General features: G+C 42.2%; 1 protein-coding gene across 1 annotated transcript in view; it reads right to left on the bottom strand.

Annotated features, from left to right (window-relative positions):
* SLX4IP (SLX4 interacting protein) overlaps positions 1 to 17669 on the bottom strand; it is a 218202-nt gene that overhangs the window by 23086 nt on the left and 177447 nt on the right.

Genomic DNA, 17669 nt, shown 5'->3' with positions numbered 1-17669 from the left:
CTATGGCTTAGTTCACTGTCTAGAGACATTTCTGTGAGCAGCTGCTGGTACCAGAAGTAGTCTAGCTGGCCTCCAGATCGTGGTGGATCAGTCGCAGAGTGGCCACACAAACGTGTGGCCACCCGGGTCGCATCTCGGCAAAGAGCGCACCGGTATTGTCCCTGTCCTGAGATCACGCATGAGTCCCTCTATTGCAAGTTCATACCTCTCTCTCTCTCTCTCTCTTTTTTTTCCTTCCCGGGCCTCCATGTTCGTACCTCCTTAATGGTCCTTATAAAATGGCCGAATGAGACTTTTTATTTTGTTGTTGTTTTTTTGCTTTTGGGGTCACACCCGGCAATGCACAGAGGTCACTCCTGGCTCATGCACTCAGGAATTACTCCTGGCGGTGCTCGGGGGACCATATGGGATGCTGGGATTTGAACCTGGGTCGGCCGCGTGCAAGGCAAATGCCCTACCCACTGTGCTATCACTCCAGCCCGGAATGAGACTTTTTAAATGACATAAATGAATTCAGAGCAAATGGAGGGGGCTTGCTTTGCATATGGCGGACCTGGGTTCGGTTCCCAGTACTGTGTATGGTCCTCTGGGTTCCTCCAGGAGTGAGCCTTGAGGACAGAGTCAGGGGTAATCCTTGAGTGGGTGTGGTCCCCAAATAAAAAAGGAACCCCCCACCCCAGCCACACACACACACACACACACACACACACACACACACACACACACACACACACAAAGAGGAGGGAATGGGAAAGAGATAGAGACAGCAGAGACAGTGACACAGAGACAGAAAATTTTTCAATTCACCAGAATGGTCTCAATGGAAAAGATCAAGTGCACCCAGCATCAGCAAGAAAGTTGCAAAGTAGTAAGTCAGACACTGCTGGCAGAAGCACAAATTGGAGCAGACACTTTCAAACTGCTTGAGCAAAGTTGAACTTAAGCATGAAGATACAATGCTCACAATAGCATATTTCTGATTAGTCCCAAACTATTACGAAACTGATGGACAAATTGATAGCTTTTTTTTTTTTAAAGAAGGGACTAGGGTTAACAGTTACACAGTGAAATAACACACTAATCCTAAAAGTGAAAGGTAACTGCCAGAAGTCACATGAGAAACAGATTTCATGAATATATGGTGAGGTGAGAGAAACCTGGTCCAGAGGATTCTGTTCCATCTGTGAAAATGGAGAAATAACCATTCCTCTCACAGTGCAGAGCTGAGGAACTTCAGCTGGTTCACAGAGGGGCCAGCACTTTCCCTCACAGAAGTCCCCTCGCTCCTGCTTCTCCAGATCTCCCCAAGCACGCACTCTTCCATTGATGGCTTTCCTAAAATGGTCAAGTGAAAACCTTCCTCACTAACTCAGTGCCTGTTAACACCTGGTGGGAGAAAAAGAAGTGAAAGGCCCACCAGGCATCAGGACACTCAGGTTCGAAGGCAGCCTGAGAAAACTGTTCACTCTCAGAGACAGCACTTCAGAAATGAACTGGCAGGTGAGCAACCCACAGGTGATGGAGGTGATGTGCTTTCCAGAACCAACGGACTCTCAAGTCTAAGCCTATGATTGTTTTAAAAACGTGTATGCAAAGGATACAGAGAAGTTTCCACTTTCCATTCAGCATCCTTCTAGCACCTCTATAGAAAGGTCTAGAACCTCAATGACCACAGAAGTGATGTTCTGTCTACATAAACTATAACTCTGAAACCACAATTGTTCTAGTCACAAGAACTGCAAACAAGTGACAACCATGATAGGTAACTGCCACATTTACTGAAATGAAAAAGTTTTTCCTAATACACTTGAAATGGACTGCATTTGGGTCATGTGACTTTCTCCTTAAAATAGCAAACAAAATATGCACACTGCTGGCATTATTCTGAGTTCTTTAAAACAAATACTTCATTCCTTCGGCCACTGAGAAAGTGGAAATGGTTTCCAATATCTGTTTATTTGTCCTACTCCTGGAGGTGGGGGGGCTTGTAAAGGAGGATACCTTAACAATTTGGGATTCAAACACACACACAAACACATACAAATTAAAGTGATTTTCAAAGTAATGATTTATAAAGCGAGGCTTCCAAAGAAACAAATAACAACAAAATGAAATCTGAGTAATTCTGCTTTTGTTCTGCCCTAATGCTTAACGTTTGAGGTGATTAAAATTCAGATGGCATGTTCAAAACTTCAAAAATATTTCCCTGTACAAAAGCCCCAGCAATAAAATGTTATTATTAGGAAAGGGCTAAATCTGAAGTGGACTATGAAAGCTCCGGCTCTGCATTCAGGAAGCCTGGTATCTGGAGATACCGTGTGAGTGACAGCTAAGTCCTACTTGGTCAGCTGAACAATGAAGTCTCAGCAGGACACCTTCCCCTATAGAATAATACAACTGTGTAAATTCTAAGTGATTTATTACTGAAATCACTAGAACTGAGTTCATTGAAACCTTTCCCCTACTGCCTCCACTCCCAGAATAGGATTATGTTATGAGAATAAAAAAAAAAAAACCTTGCCAAATAGCACCTACGAGAAAAATGGCGACCTTAACAACAGGTAGGGAAAAATTTGCACCTCCTTAGTCAAAATTCCACTGGTCACAGGAAACTTTATTGTTCAAAGAAAACTTTAAAAGAGATTTTCAGTACTTGTTAAATTGTTTTGGAGGGACACATGCAGATACAAACACTGCAGCTGAAATACAATGGGAGATCATTTCATTTATCCATTGACAAGAGTGTGAGAAAGATATGATTCTTTAGTATTTTTTTTTTTTAATGAAATCAGCTATACAGAACTCAGGTGGCCACTGAGACCTTTTATGCATCCTGAGCTAAAGTGAAACTCTGTTATTTTCTAAAATGAACTGGAAGGGCCAGGGAGGTAGTACAGGGCATAAAATGTTTACCTTGTGTTCCACAAAGCCAGGTTCAATTCCTGGCCTCTCAGTACCACCAGGAATGATATCTGAGGACAGGATCAGGAGTAAGCCCTGAAGCACTGCCAGGTGTAACTGCTAAACAACAAAATATTAAAAAAATAAATAGTAACATGGCAGGGAATCCAGAGAGTCTTTGCTTCTCTTCTCAGAGTCTTAGCTGTGGTCACCTCTCTTGGTATTTTAAATTCACAGACCTGCTTATTAATAGGAGTATAAGGTAGGTTTGGGGAAGGAAAGATGAATGATAGGAAGCAAATTAAAATTCTAAAGTGAAAAAACTTCACAAAAGAAAATTAGTTTTAAGAATATTCCAACATTATTGGGCACTTGTAAACCACATTTATTTATTTATTTTATTTTATTTTTAGTATTATTTATTTATTCAATATTTTTGCTTTCTGAGTCACACCCAGAAATGCTCAGGGTTTACTTCTGGCTCTGCACTCAGAAATTACTCCTGGCAGTGTGTGGGGGACCATATGGAATGCCAGGGATTGAACCCAGGTCGGTTGCGTGCAAGGCAAATGCCTACCTGCTGTACTACCTTTCTGGCCCCTGTAAACCACATTTACATAAGCTGTTTTCGGGGCTGGAGTGATAGCACAGTGGGTAGGGCGTTTGCCCTTGCCTTGCACATGGCCAACCCGGATTCAATTCCCAGTATTCCATATGGTCCCCTGAGCACCGCCAGGAATAATTCCTGAGTGCAGAGATAGGAATAACCCCGATGCATCGCCAGGTGTGACCCCAAAAGCAAAATAAATAAATAAATAAACATACTGTTTTCTTGGGCTGGAGCGATAGCTGGCGCACGGGTAGGGTGTTTGCCTTGCACGCAGCCGACTGGAGTTCTATTCCTCTGCCCCTCTCAGACAGCCTGGCAAGCTACCTGTGGTGTATTCGATATGCCAAAAACAATAACAAGTCTCACATGGAGACGTTACTGGTGCCCGCTTGAGCAAATCGATGAGCAATGGGATGACAGTGACAGTAACAGTGTCAGTGCTGTTTTCTTATTAGCTGCTGTGGTCCTCCTAAATCTGGGAATACTATCTTTCGACATAAGAGGAGTTTGAGGTTGTAATTAAGACAACTTTGAAATGTAAGGAGTCTTCAAATATGTAGATATGTATGTATATATGTATATACCTGTATATACATATCTAGAAATAACATTTATTAATTGCTTAATGTTATGAAGTGATCATTGACGTAAAAAGAGGGGTTCGGCAGGGTGATAGCATTTCACTGAAACTCTTCAGTGCCACTCTCGAGAATGTCATGCAACGACTGGAATGGGAAGCAATGGGAGTAGAAATACATGGTCGGCAACTACACCACCTCTGCTTCGCTGATGACATCGTTCTCATAACGCCAAACATTAGCCAAGCAGCACAAATGCTGGCCGACTTCGACCTCGAGTGTGCAAAGGTCGGACTGCAGCTGAACCTCAACAAGACGATGTTCATGAAAAACGAACTAGTCCCTGATGCTCCATTTGCTCTCAATGGAACGAATATCACTGAATGCAGCAGCTATGGGTCGAGAACTCAACATGAGGAACGACTTGGCACCAGAACTGCGCAGGAAGAAGAGAGCAGCATGGAATGCCTTCAAGAGTGTCGAAGAAGTGGTTAAGCGGACAAAGGACTTCTGATTCTGGGCACATCTTTTCGATTCCACCGTTCTTCCTGCACTAACATATGCCTCAGAGACCTGGGCCCTACGCAAACAGGATGAGAACGCTATTTGGGTATCCCAAAGAGGAATCGAAAGAGCTATGCTAGGAGTATCACATCTCACTCAAGTGAGAGAAGGAATCCAGAGTTCCGACCTCCGTTGATAGTCAAGAATCAGGGATGCTGTCTCATTTGCCAAGACATCAAAAATCAGATGGGCCAAACATGTAATGCGATTCAGAGACTGCTGGACTAGAGCTATTACCGAGGGACGTCAAAAGACGGCGTGGCTGCCCACCAATGAGATGGTGAGACTTCTTTGTCAAAACCCTGAATGAATGGTTTGAGGTTCTTCCTGTTCCTGGAATGAGCAGATATCATTGGGCTACACTAGCATGTGACAGGGACAAATGAAGACATTACAGGCACCCACTGGAGCAACGGAAAGATCAACGGAAAGACAAGTGATACAAGTGATTAATGTTATGATACTATCAAGTACCAGCAAAAGTCTATCTTTCACAGTTTCTAAATAGCACCCTGATTCATTAGTCCCGTGCTTCTTGCAATCTCTGCTTTGGAAATAACTGATGTCCTTTTCTCTATTATTCTACTGACAACTTCCTAACCCCAGGACTCCCCAAATAATGACTTAGCATTAACTTTCTTCTAGTTTACCTGGTTGTTCACCAAGCACTACCACAAAGAGGTGAGGAGTCATTAATATTTATGAGAGAAAGAAAGGGTGGCTTTTTCAGGTTTTTAAAATTACTCAGTTTTGCTACTCTTTTATTTCATTTTATCTGAAGTCAGCTGCTCCAAAATGGCTATATTAGAAATTTAATGACTTCATGAATAGAAAATGGAAAACAATAACAAAAAGTTCAAATATGTTGAACAAATTTCATCTTGGCTTAGCAAGGCTTATTAGTTTATTAATAAGGTTATTAGTTTTAAGTTTTACAGTGCTCCAATGAGTAATAGGTTTTAAGAAAGTGGAGTGTTTATTTGGGTGATTATATTGCTTAGTCCTGAGACACAGAGAGCAAATATGCAAGGAGTTTCTGCTGTAAAACAATCCAGCTTCACTGTTTTCTCCTGGCCAAACTGACTTGAGCTTTCCCGAGGCTGCCCACCACGGTAGAAAGTCTTCTTCCAAGGCTGTTATGAGACCAGGTGTAGAGGAGCTTGGAAGTGTCTCCTGGGGCCTGTGCCCCTATAAGGATGGTCTGGCAAAGGAATATAACTACAACTAGTAGGGCTGGAGTGATAGCACAGCAGGTAGGGCATTTGCCTTACACGCGGCTGACCTGGGTTCGATTCCTCGGCCCCTCTCAGAGAGCCTGGCAAGCTACCGGAAGTATCTCATCTGCATGGCAAAGCCTGGCAAGCTCCATGTTGCATATTCGATATGCCAAAAACAGTAAAACAAGTCTCACAATGGATACATTACTGGTGCCCGCTTGAGCAAATTGATGAGCAACAGGACGACAGTGACAGTGACAGTGAGTCTCACCCAGTACTGTCTGACTCTTCTGGACAAGCAGTCTTTCAATCGAAGGCAAGCTCCAGAAGGCATACTATGCAACACAATACTTTATTCCGAGATGCCTTCCTCATTCCTGTCATCATTACTCACAATCATGGAACACTGCATACATATCTAAAGCTAGGAAAAGAGTGCCGTGAAAACTCCCCAGTTCACCACTTAGACTTAATGGTAGTTAATGTTGATCACAACTCATCAAAACACACGCATTTGGTAAATCACTGTTTAAAAGCAATACGCATAATGACGCTTCCATTTAAAGAAGAGAGCACAGACTCCCAGGTGACAAGAAGGACATTCTGGGGCTGGATTTTTACGGTGAGTAGCATGATTGCTCTTCACGGGGCCTTCCATATGGACCCCTGAGTGCTGCCAGGGAATTCGTGATTGCAGACCCAGGAGTATCCCCTAAACATTGCCGAGTGTGACCCAAAAACCAAATAAACAAATTAATAACGGCATTCTCTTAGATCAACATCAAGATACCATGGCTGCAATCGAGCATGACATTTCTGCTCAAGTAACTCTTATCTCTTACACCTATAACTTAGATCAATCTCCTCTGACCCACCCCCACTCTCTCTAGCACCAAGGACTGAACCCAAAGGCTCACATATACGGAGCAAACTCTCATGCTCAGAGATATCCCTGCCCTTCCTTCTTTCATTCCTTCCTTCTTTCCTTCCTTTTCTCCCTTCCTCCCTCCTTTTCTCTCTCCCTTCCTTCCTCCCTTCCTTCTCTCCCCCCTTTCCATAGTTTTAACCTTTAACAAGATGTTTACACCTTGCCTTGAAAGTTAGATTTTGTATTTTTGTAGAATGGTCACGATCCTAATTCAGAACATAAACTGTTTTTATGAATCCCATTTGCCTCAGTACAAATTTTCAACCTGTATGCTCTTTTAAAATGCTAGAAATTTACCATTTTGGGGCATGTATTTAACTTCCCCCCCAAAATTTCAGGTTCACCTAAGGCTATAATTATAATTTGAAATCTAGAACAAATAGAACCTAATCATAATTTCAGAGAAATCAAATCTTTGATTTGTAGAAACGAAGGTTTAGCAAAGGGAAGTCTACCTAAGCACATTGCATTGCTGTCATCTGTTTTAAGAAAGGGTACTTGGGGCTCTCTGATGACTATTGGCTGACCAAGAAGTGGCTCCATTCTGTATGACCATTCAGACTTGTGACTGACTGTTTTCAGTGTCCTGAGTCAGTTCTCATTGTCCATCAGAGTTGGGTGGTATTTAATGAGAGTATAAGAAGGAAAGAGTTGATGTCTACAAAGTATTGTCAATTATCGGGTGCTAGACTCCACCAGGAACATAGAAAGGGTTTAAACAAAAGCAACCAGTGCTGGCGTGGATGTGGGGGAAAAGGGACGCTCCTCCTTCACTGTTGGTGGGAATGCCAACTGGACCAGCCTTTCTGGAAAACAATATGGACAGTCCTTCAAAAACTAGAAATTGAGCTTCCATATGATCCCACAATAACACTTCTGGGAATATATCCTGAAGATGCAAAAAAACACAGTAGAAATGACATCTGTACCTATATATTCATTGCAGCATTGTTCACAATAGCCAAAATCTGGAAACAACCCAAGTGCCCTACTACAGATGACTGGTTAAAGAAAGTTTGGTACATCTACACAATGGAATACTATACAGCTGTTAGGAGAGATGAAGTCATGAAATTTGCTTAAAAATGGATAAACATGGAGACTACCATGCTAAGTGAAATGAGTCAGAAAGAGAGGGACAAACGTAGAGGGACTGCACTCATTTGTGGAGTATAAAATAACATCATATGAAGCTGACACCCAAGGACAGTAGATATAAGGGCCAGGGGGATTGCCCCTTAGCTGGAAGACTGCTTCATGAGCGGAGGGGAGAAGGCACATGGAATAGAGAAGGGATCACTAAGAAAATGATGGCTGGAGGAATCAGTCGGGATGGGAGATGCATGCTGAAAGTATATAAAGGACCAAACATGATGACCTCTCAGTGTCTGTGTTGCAAGCCATATGCCCCAAAGTAGAGAGAGAGTATGGGGAATACATATGGGGAAATGTGCACTGGTGGAGGGATGGGTGTTTGATCATTGTGACTGTACCCCAAACATGAAAGCTTGTAACTATCTCATGGTGATTCAATAAAATTTAAAAAATTTTTTTAAAAAAGAAAGGGTTTCAAAGATGGAGGTGAGCTGGAGTGATACTAGAGTAGGCAGCGGCCCCCAAATGAAAACCAAAACTAAAAGCAAAAACAAAACAAAAAGATGGAGGACATACATCTTTATTCAGAAAAAATGAGGTTCTCACTCCATGACTTCTAAAATTTTGTTCACCTGAGAATTATACCTGTATTTTGAAGCTGGCTAAGCAGACGAAAAAAGGGGAAAAAAATAAACAAGTTTAGCTGATACTGTCACAAAGAACATAAAGAGAGGCTGAATATAAGTGAGCATCTCTTGAAAAGCCTCGTACAGCCTTTGAAACAAGTTCTATATGTGACCATCCATCCTAGTTCTACATGTGACCATCATTGCTGCTGATGTGTGGAGTTGAAAAAAAAAAGCATTATTCTGTGAGAACCAAAATATCAATACTCCCATGACAAGTTTAAGAGTGTACAGATAGGATACTAGTTTAACATCAGTGTTGGAAAACAGTTTTGATGCATACATGGAATATTTAGTCCTGGGCTAAAAATTTCACTCATTACCCAGGACATTTAGAGACTCCAAAAACGTTCCCTTGAGATAAAATTTCAAGTCTTTAAATAAGGACAGTACTGGACTCTGAGTCACAGAAAAGCTATGTCTGTTTGATGCCAAAACAAATGGCAAACTGGTTAGTTCCACACACCAAAAAAATACATAAAACTATGAATAAAATAATCATTTGGGCCAAACTGACTAAGAAAAGAAAAACAAATTTTCTACCTGTCACATTAACTTCATATGTAAAATAACTTGTCATGTGTTCTATTAATTTCATTTTGTGGAGACTCCCATGAAACGCTCAGATCGTGTGGGGCCATTCCTGGTGATTGTGGAGCATTTAATGCTTGGGAGTGGCAATGTGGTATTCTGCTTTGAAGTCACCCAAGATGGTTACTCCAGAGATACACATGATGATGTTGGGGGCGGGAGTATGTGGTGCCATGGCTCAAATTCACCTGGGTACCTACCAGCCTGACACTCCTAACTGCTGAGCTATCTCCCAGGTCCCCATTAATTATATTATCTATGACAGTGTTTTCACAAAGTGAGTGATTCTGCCCCCTATAGGGCCAGGAAAATTTGGGGAAGAGGGGCATAGTAGTACCCTCAGGGTGGGGGTGGGAGTGTTATGTGGTTGCTTAAAGGAGTCAGATTTCCAGAGGGTTACACTAAGTAGAGATTTCTTTTCTGGGAAGCAGCGGGAGACCAAAAAGTCAGGAACCACTAATCTATTGAAAACATAAATGTTGAATGAGAATGCTTCTCTGGAGGCTGGAGAGAGTACAGGGGATAGGGTGCTGGTCTTGCACGTGGCTGATCTGAGTTTTATCCCCAGCATCACATATGATCCCCTGAGGCTCATCAAGAGTAATCCCAGGAGTGAAAATCCTAAGACACCACCAGCAGTGACCAAAACACACACACACACACACACACACACACACACACACACACACACACACACGGAGAGACAGAGAGAGAGACAGAGAGACAGAGACAGAGAATGCTGGGGCTGGAAAAACAGTACAGCAGGTAGAGTGCTTGCTTTGCCTGGGGCTAAGCCATCTACTCGTGTTCAACCCATGACTCCCCCAAAAGATGCCAGGAGTCCTGCTAGGAGTGATCCCCAAGATCAGGGCCAGGACTATATTCTGAGTATCACAAAGAATGGCCCTCAAACTCCACCACTCCCCAAAAAGAGACAAAGATTTACAGAACAGACAAAAATGAGAAGAAAACAAATAGAAAAAGAATCACTTTAACTTTCTCTCCCATACTGTTTTCCCATCCTTTGTTTATAAAAGTAGGCCCTCAACATTAAATATGAAAACCATGTTTAGATAATATGCAAGCACAGATGAAATGATATAGAAAATGATGGTTCCCACAATCATAACTCTGCCAGACCTCACATAATGGAGTGGTATAATATTGCATACTTATAAGACTTAAAGTTCTCTACAAAATCCTTCACCCACCTTTAAATAATTATTTATAAAAGAAACATCAATTTCTAATAAACTATCAAAATGAGGCGGCTGATAATAGCTTTGCAACATCCTGTGCCTACTACAGGAACACCAGACTAAGAATCTGTCTGTGGTCTTTTGGAGAGGGGAGGGGTCCCCATTCCAAGCTAGAGTCCAAGACCATGTGAAGTGAGATAAAGAACTCAAGACCCAGCAGACCATTCCAACAGGAAGAATCATAGAATAAGAGCTCTGAGAAGCTACCGAATCTACCAGTCACTTAGGACCCCATCTGGATATATTTTATTAATTCTTCTAGGAGGGGCCTCCCAAACACTGATGACAGGGTCTACAGATGACTCCTGGTGATGGCCAAACAGTCAGTGGAGTCATTCAATACTAGAGACTGAGAATACAATGCAGTTAGGGTCCTGAGTGACAGGGACCACCAGGGCCACTGTAGTGGAGCTCATCAGGAGTTCTGGCCACATGCGGTTGTGCTAGTAGGTCATGCAGGAACTGTGCCCAGGATTGAACCAGGGTCCTGTGCATGCAAGCATGAGCCCTTGGACACTGTGCTACTTCCCTGGTTCCATAACCATGCGCGCACGTGTGTGTGTGTGTGTGTGTGTGTGTGTGTGTGTGTGTGTGTGTGTGTGTGTAGACGTATGTTCCAGAGCATCCCAGCTCAAGTTACTCTTGGCTCTCTGCTCAGGTGACCTTCTGCAGAGCTGGGGATCAAATGCAAGGAAAATATCTTACTCTTCACTATTTCTCAGGTCCCTTATGTTAAATGCTGAAATGCCAAACAAGAAGACACCAAACCACCCACGTACAACTCAATTCTTCCTTCATCACTGGAATGAAGCTTGTAGAATTTGATGCTTACATGGCAAAACAGAAGAAATCTGAGGTTCTGACCATGGAAAACTGAAGACACCATAAGGGGCTTAAGGGGGACAGCAGATATTGAACCTCAGTCATCAGCTGCCTAAGGAAAACTAGAGCACAAGAATAACATACTGATTTTGTTTTGTTTGGGGGCTGCACCCATAGTTTACTTCTCATAGCTGACTCCTGTCTAGGCACTCAGGGATCACTCCTGGTGGGCTTGGGACCATCCGATCAGCTCTATGCAAGGCAAATGCCCTGCCTTCTATATTACCACTCCAGCCCCCAGAAATTGCATATTGAAAACCTTTCTAGAAATGTGGAAGATCAAGTTTGCTGTTTGTTTTTTTGTTTGGAAGCCTGGCTGGGCACAGGAACTACACTTGGTTATGTGTTCCTGGGATGCTCTTGGCAGTTGGCAAGGGATCAAACCCGAGGTCTTTCTGTCTTCCCACACGCAAAACATCCACTGCCATCTTATGAAATCAAGGATTTCAATGTGAAACTTGAAACACATCATGCCGTCAAAAGAAAATGCTGGGCTGGAGGGACAGCACAGCGGGTAGGCCATTTGCCTTGCATGCGGCTAACCCGGGTTCGATTCCCAGCATCCCATATGGTCCCCCGAGCACCGCCAGGAGTAATTCCTGAGTACATGGGCCAGGAATAACCCCTGTGCATCTCTGGGTGTGACCCAAAAAGAAAAAAACAAAAACAAACAAACAGCAACAACAAAACCAAAACAAAAGGAAATGTTTCTGAGGGCCTTCCAACTCGCACTACCAGTTTGCGAACTCTAAATCTCTCATCTACAGTCCTCGCACTTCAATGGAAGCTCACTTTCTGGTCTTCTCTTTTTCTAGAGTTGAAGGAAAACTGGACACTATCAAAATGCTTGAAAACAGGGATGCAGTGTCAATCTCCTCAACTGCCCTTTTTTTTTTTTTATTTGCTTTTTGGGTCACACCTGGCGATGCACAGGGGTTACTCCTGGTTCTACACTCAGGAATTACTCCTGGCGGTACTCAGGGGACCATATGGGATGCTGGGATTCGAACCTGGGTCGGCCGCGTGCAAGGCAAACGCTCTACCCGCTGTGCTATCGCTCCAGCCCCTCAACTGCCCTTTCTAAGGTAAGTAAACGCACAGGAAGATTGCTCAAGGTTTAGCATGCCGAGGTCTTGCATTTTCCCGGTAATTACGGGACTACGCCCCCCGCCCCCACCACATACACAGCATTGCAGGATGTGGTCCCATAAGACAAACAACCCCCCCCCCCCAAACTCAAAAAGTCCTGCCCCTTAATCTCATTACACACGACATATGTATCTACATTTAAATAATATTTTCTGACACTTCTAAGTCATGACATTAAAAATCCAGTTAAGGATTTAACTCATCGCGGGAGGGTGTGGGGTGTGGGGGAGACGATGGTGGACGGAAAGACACAATTTTAGAAAACATGATTTCTAGTTTGTGTGGGTTTTATATTTTGAAAAAAAATCACAAAACTGACATTAATTTTTAAAAGGCCTTGAAAATATTGAGTAATATAAAATGTTCTTGGTTGAAAAGCCTGTTATAAAGATGTGAATTGTTCCCATATTTATTTATTTAACAAACACGGACTGAGTGCCTATTATGTACCAGACAATTCCAATCAAAATCACAATGAAATTATTTTGTGTGTGTGATGGGAGGCGGCAGTTGGAAGTTGCCAAAAATAATTCTAAAATTAATCTAGAAGAATAAACATGTAAGAACAGTCAAGGGGAAAAAAAACTCAAAGTAAAAACTGCTTTTTATTAAATTAAAACTAATGTGCATTCAATGTATTTTTAAAAACTGGTCAAAAACAAAAGGTATAAAAAGAAGAAATTAAATCACCAATGTCCTGACCACCCAGAGACAGACTCTTTGTCAACCTTGACATTTCATGTCCTCCAGACCTAGTCTCAAGATATATTTACTTATATATTCTTCTTTTTATAAAAATGGAGTCACATTATAAATGCTGCTTTAGGACCAGATTTTTACTGGGTTCATTGGGTTTGGGCTACCTTCTGGGGTACGCAGAACCTATTCTTGGCTTTGTGTTCAGGAGGTCATTTGCCTCTTGGGGACTGGAACAAAGGTGGCAACAGGGAGGGCAGCTGCCTCCTCTCCTGTACTATTTCTTTGGTCCCTAGACCCTAATTTAAAAAAAGACTCATGGGGTCTTGGGCTCTTTGGTGGTGGTGAGGTGAGGTTACACTATACATCAAGACCATAAATGCCGGCACCATTGTAAACACAATAACTTAACTATAGATTACATGCATAAACTTAAAAGAGAAAGTGAAAAACTCCCTTCATGTTAGGGTACAGACTTCGTGCATTTAATAAGGGTTAGCTCAACCACTTTCATTTTTGCCCAAATGAATAACTAATTGAGTATTCATGAAAAAGTCCCCATTGGTCCATAATGTCGGCTATCATTTCAACTCCACTGACAGATCCATTTGCACTCTCTTATTTATCTGAGCTTTACTATATTCTACTAAGTCTTAATAGATTAGCAGCAAGTTCCTCTCCTGATCCCCAACACTATTTCTATTCTCCATCAGCAGGGCTTGGGGTCATTCTTGCTCCTTTATGTTTTCACATAGACTGGCTTGAGAAGTTGCAAGAAGTTTTGATCAGAAAGGCTATAAAACTATAAGGCAATTTGGAGAAAATATTATAAAAATGAGACTTTCTATCCATTTGTTCTGGTGAATCTCCTAATTCTAAGAAACGTTTAAAATATCTTAATAAATGTTAAAACATTTCTACATAAAATTTTTTATACCTGGGGCCAGAGACCTAGTACAGAGGGTAAGGCACTTGCCTTACAAGCTTTGGACTTAGATTCAATTCTAGGAATCCAATATGGTTTCCCCGGAGCCCACCAGAAGTGATCCCTGAGTGCAGAGCCAGGTGTGGCCCCAAACCAAACAAAATAAAACAAAATTCTTGCATGCTTTATTAAGTTTGTTGAATTACTTCTGAGAAACCCCTTAAACACTCTTTTTAATTATAGTTATTAGTCCCAGATTTCCTAGACTTTTCTACATATCATTTACTTGAAAAAAAAAAAAACAGATTTGCCCCTCTCCTTTTTTTCCTTTGATTTTATTTTTTTTCAACCTCTATAATTGTTTGGGCTGAAACTTCGAATTAGAATTGACTATTGTTGTTAGTAGACAAAACTGTAATGCTCTTGGTTAAAATAGAAATACATGCTTCTAATTTTCTAAGAAATTTTATCAGGAATATGGTTACTTTATCTGCACCAGATAAAATTGTTATATAGACATATATATTGTTCTTTAATTTATCAACATCATAAATACTAATAGTCTTTGTAATGCTAAACAATGTTGCATGGTGTCATGATTATTTTTTCTGCTTTGTTAAGTTTGGCTTGCTAATATTTAGCAAACCTAATAAGTTTAGGATTTCTGCTTTTAAGTTTGAGGGAGAATGATTGGCAATTTTCCTCTCTTTAACTGCCTTTTTCTAGCCTTAGTGTCAAGTTATGCTAACCTCATAAAATGAGCTGGAGATGTTAACTCTTGTTCAACTATGTAAAACTGAATTATCTCATTTTTTCAACTTAGAGAAGAATTCATCTACTAAAATATCTGGAATTGATACCCTCTCTTTAAAAATAAATGTTCAAATTCTTTAATAGGGACTATTCTGGTTTTCTATTTATTCTTAACTCAATTTTGCAGTTTATATTTTTTAATTTGTATGAAATATTCTTTTACATTTTATTCATCTCTAAATTTACTGGCATAACATTGTTCTCTATAAAATTTATTTTTAATATTCTTATTTCCTTACTAAAATTTCCTTTATTCTTTATTTAACTCAGAAGCTTAGCTCATTATTTTCAGCCTTTCTTCTTTTCTAACATAAAACATTTTTTCGTTTTATATTTGGGGGCCACAGCCCAAAATGTATATGGCAACACTCTTTACCTTACTGATTCCATACCATAATTTTAACTTAAAGTATGTATTTTTTGTTTGGGGGCGGTGGGGGGAGGGGCATCTATCAGTGCACGCAGGGATCACTCCTGGCAGGCTCAAGGCCGTAAGTGGTGCTGAGGACAGAACCCGGGTCAGCCACGTGCAAAGCAAGTGCTCTACACACTGGAATATCTATCGCTCCAGACCCTAATACAAACATTATTATTTTTTTCCTGCTTTTTGGGTCACACCCAGCGATTCACAGGGGTTACTCCTGGCTCTGCACTCAGGAATTACCCCTGGCGGTGCTCAGGGTACCCTATGGGATGCTGGGAATCGAACCTGGGTGAGCCGCATGCAAGGCAAAGGCCCTACCCGCTGTGCTATGGCTCCAGCCCCCATAATACATTTTTAAGTCCACAAATTGCAGCAGGTATGTTGCCCAGCAAGTCCTTTTTTTTTACGCCCCCCCCCCCCGCTGGAATCTTTATTCCAATCAAGGGATGAAATGCCCACCGGGGAGGGCCGTGACCCACAGCAAATCCAGTCCCTCGAGGGTGGGTGCGTGGCCCTCTGCAGGGCTGGATCTGCTCCCCCTCCACTGTCCCCAGCATCCAGAGGCCTGGCCCACCGTGCCGGTCCCGGGCTCTCACCAGCTCTTCGTGAGGGTCTGGTCTGTCCCTGCTTGGCGGGGTCCGAGTCCTCCCGGCCTTCGGCGGGAGGTGGGCATCCTCCGCTTCTCGTGAGGGTGGACAAGGCCGCGAAGAGCAGAAGGAACCGGGTTGTGGGGGACATCGCCCAGGTCTTGGCGCAGCCGCTGCCGGCCCCGGGGCTGTCCTCAACATGGGTCTCGGGCAGTGCAGGCGTGCCCCTGACCGCCAGCTTCCCGCGAGCGTGTCTGGCGTCCCCGCAGAGGCGGCGGAAGGCCCCGGGTCCGAGTCCTCCAAGCGGGACTGGGAGGGACGCAGGAGCGGTGCCCAGGTCCCCGCGCAGAAGAGCCTGCGTGTGGCCCAGGTGCGACGGGGCGAGGGACACGAAGGGAAGGGTGCTGTCTGGGTTTGGGCGCTCCGGGTCCCGCCCGCCAGACGGAGGCAGGCTCAGGGGGCTGGGGCAGGTCATAGCTGAGCAGGGCACTCACGCGGTTTAAATTTTTTATTGATAATTTAAACTATTTTTGAGTAATCTGAAATATTTTCATATTTTAAGATTTTTTTTGAAACATATGCTACGTGTGAGTATATTTTTTAATTTCCACAATAGCCTCTTTGTAAAATTTTAATTGAGTTTATTATTGTCAGAGGGTGTGAATTTTCTATGTAAAGGGGCTTGCTTCGTAGTCTGTGGTCTTGTTTCATAACTATTCCCTGAAAACTTGATTTTTTAATTTAAAAATTATTCACTGGATCACAGTGAGATACACAGTTATAAAGTTATTCCTAACACTTGTTCCTATAGTTGGTCCAACGCTTGTCCCTTCACCAGAGTAATTTCCTGCCACCAATGTCCCCAGTTTCCCTCCTGCCCCTCCATGGCGTTCCCTTCTGCCCATGGCAGGCATTTCTCTCTGTCCCTCTGTCTCTCTCTCTCCCTCTTTTGGGCATTATAATTTGCAAATGTTATGTATATCCCTTCATCTACTTTGAACACTCCGTTCTTGCCCAAAGTGATCATTTCTACGGATTATTGTCATACTGGTCCCTTCTCTATCCTAATTGCCCTTCGCCCCACACTCACTTGTGGCAAGCTTCCAAACACTGGCCAGTCCTTCTGGCCTCTGTTTCTCCTGGTCTTGGATATTAGCCTCATACCATTTCTTTAGGTACATACATATATATATATATATATATATATATATATGTGTGTGTGTGTGTGTGTGTGTGTGTGTGTATGTGTGTGTGCATATGTATGTGTGTGTGTGTATATATATATCCCACAAATGAATGCAGTCATTCTATATCTGTCCCTCATTTTTTATAATCTGTCCTCTTCTTCTGACTCATTTCACTCAGCATGATACTCTTAATATCCATCCATTTATAAGCAAATTTCATGACTTCATTTTTCCTAACGTCTATGTAGTATTCAACTGTGTTAATGTACCAGAGTTTCCTTGTCCAGTCACTTATTCTCGGCACTTGGGTTGTTTCCAGATTCTGGTTATTGTGAGTAGTGCTGCAGTGAATAAAGAAGTGTAGATGGAGTTTCTGCTGTGTAAAACTTGATTTTTTTTTTAAAAAAAGGCATTCTTAATCTTCAAAATATGTGCACTGATTTACACTTGTTAGGAGATTTACTCAAACTATATACTTTTTGTTTGATTAATTAGCAGAAACAAGATTAAAATATCCCTTTATGATGGTGGGTTTACTAATTTTGTTTTAGTTTTGTACATCTTAAGTGAACTTTTA

This window comes from Sorex araneus, chromosome 3 (genome assembly GCF_027595985.1).
Source record: "Sorex araneus isolate mSorAra2 chromosome 3, mSorAra2.pri, whole genome shotgun sequence".
NCBI classification, from domain to species: domain Eukaryota; kingdom Metazoa; phylum Chordata; class Mammalia; order Eulipotyphla; family Soricidae; genus Sorex; species Sorex araneus.
This window is presented reverse-complemented; position numbering and strand designations above follow the sequence as displayed.